The sequence below is a fragment of the Penaeus monodon genome, chromosome 4 (assembly GCF_015228065.2).
Source record: "Penaeus monodon isolate SGIC_2016 chromosome 4, NSTDA_Pmon_1, whole genome shotgun sequence".
In the NCBI taxonomy this organism is placed as follows: Eukaryota; Metazoa; Arthropoda; class Malacostraca; order Decapoda; family Penaeidae; genus Penaeus; species Penaeus monodon.
The window spans coordinates 48,582-51,081 of record NC_051389.1 but is presented as its reverse complement, the minus strand read 5'-3'; the positions used below and the strand labels follow the sequence as shown (position 1 = coordinate 51,081).

The window sequence follows — 2,500 nt, the reverse complement described above, 5'->3', positions numbered from 1 at the left end:
CTTCTCCTCCTCTGTCTCCTTCACTCCCCCTCTATCACCCCCTCCTCCTCCTCCCCTCTACCCCCCCCTCCCCCCCCCACGCCTCGCTGAAGAGCCGCCATCATGCGTGGTTCCGGAGTCGCGCGTGAGCCCCCCCCACCCCCTCCCCGACACCCACCCCCGCGCCTCCGTCAACGAATGGCTAATGCAAAAGGCTGCAGCTTCTTGCACAAAGTTGATTATCAGCGCCACGTCACTCGCGCCAAACCCGGTCGAGACATTTGGCTTTTTTTCACATTAGGTTTATATATATATTTTTTCTTTTCTTTTCTTTTCTTCTCTTTTCTTTAGGGTCTTTTTTTTGAGGGGGGGGTGGCTTGTTTGTGTTTTTTTAGGGGGGGGGGAGGAAGGGGTTAGAAGTTCCTTAAGTCGCTTTTATTGCTGGTTTTATTCTGGTGTAAATGGGTGTCTTTCTTTTGAGTGTGTGGGGGAGAGGGGGAGGGGGGGGGTTCTGTGTGTGTTGTGTGTGTGTGTGTGTGTGTGTGTGTGTGTGTGTGTGTGTGTGTGTGTGTGTTTGTGTTTGTGATTTAGTGTGTGTATATATGCATGTTTGTTTATGTATATATATATTTGTACGATTAGCATATGTGTGCACAAACCTATGTATCTAAAACAATATAAACTCATATTTTCTACGTACACACACGCGCGCGCGCACTCACACACACGCACACACTCACACACACACACACATACACACACACACACACACACACACACACACACACACACACACACACACACACACACACACACACACACATATATATATATATATATATATATATATATATATATATATATATATATATATATATATATATAACATTGGTACCTACATGTGTGTGTGTTTTATATATATATATATATATATATATATATATATATATATATATATATATATATATATATTATATATATTATATATATAATATATATTATATATATATATATATATATATATATATATATATATATATATATATATATATATATATATACATATATATTCATATAATACATACATATACACACACCATGTAGGTACGTATGTTAGTGAAGGCTCCCCCATGAAACAGAGAGCAGTCAGACCTGAAAGAAACTTGCTCAGTGCGCTTTGAACCCAAGTGATTTTAACCTTCTCTTTCGCTATATTTCGTAAAGTTCTCCAGCCGCCAACGCCATAAAGCTGAGTATTTTGTATAAACTTCTAAAACCACCGCTTCTACACACATAAAAAAACGGGAAAAAGGAAGAGATGATGAAAGAGAAAAAGGGTGAAGAGGAGAAAGATGGAAGATGATAAAGAGGAGGAAAGATGTTGAGGAAGAAAAAGAAGAAGAAAAAGATGCAGATGATGATGAAGTAGAAAGAAGGAGGAAATGAAAAACGCAGAAGTTGAAGAAGAAAAAATGAAGAAACAAAAGAAGAGGAAGAAAAAGAAGAAAAAAGAAAGAAAGAACAAGAAGATGATGAAGAAGAAAAAGAAAAGGAAGAGGAAGAAGAAAAAAGGAAGAAAAAAAGATGAAGAAGAAGAAAAGCATAAAGAAAGGAGTTAACTAAAAAGACAAATAAATATATATATTGTTATTCTTTCTCATACCATCTAATACTTGCGTAGTCTCAAAAAAAAAAGAGAAAAAAAAACAATTGGCACTTTTTTTTGACCAAAGGGAAAACAAAACGAACAAGCAAATAACTCGAGTCGTAAACTTTGACAACTTGAAGTTTCTTTATGACTTCGTGAGATGAAAGAAAGTTGGGCGGAAGGGAAGGGAGGGGAAGGAGCGAAGGGGAGAAAGGGTGGGAAGAGGGATAGGAAGAGATAAAGGGAGAGAGAGGCGAAGAGGAAAGGGATGAGAGGGAGGACAGGGGAAGGAGAGAATGAGAGAACAGGGGGAGAGAAATAGGGGGAAAAGGGAGAGGAGGGGGAAAAGGTGGAGAGGGAGAAGGGAAGAGGAGAGGGGAGAGAGGGAGGGAAAGGGAGAGAGAGGGAGAGAAAGGCAAGAGGGAGTGAAAGGGAGGATAGCGGGTTAGGGAGAGAGAGAAAGAGAGGGAGAGGAAAGGGAAGAGATGGAAAAAGGGAAACAGGGAGGGAAGAGAAGAGAGGAGGATAGGGAGAGAGGGGAGAAAGGGAGGCGGAGGGAAAGGAAGAGGAGGAAAGGGGAATGAAAGAGGGAGGAAGAGAATGGAAGGGAAAATGAAAGAGAGTAAGGAAGAGGAAGAAGAGAAGAGTAATGATTGGGAGGGGAAGGAAAAGGAGAGGATACAGGGTGAGGGGACACAGAGGAAAATGCGGAAGAAAGTAGAGAAAGAAGGGAGGTGAAGGAGAACAAGAGGAAGGGCATAGAAAAACACAAAAAAAAATAATAAAAATAATAAATACAAGAAAAAAAAACAATGAAAAAGAAAAAGACAAAGAAAAGGGAGAGAGAACACGGATGCCACAAAAAAATGGATA

General features: G+C 40.0%; 1 protein-coding gene across 1 annotated transcript in view; it reads left to right on the top strand.

Annotated features, from left to right (window-relative positions):
- The window catches only part of LOC119599110 (basic salivary proline-rich protein 1-like), an 18,718-nt gene that overhangs the window by 1,275 nt on the left and 14,943 nt on the right, over positions 1–2,500 (top strand). The gene's annotated exons all lie outside the window — the stretch shown is intronic.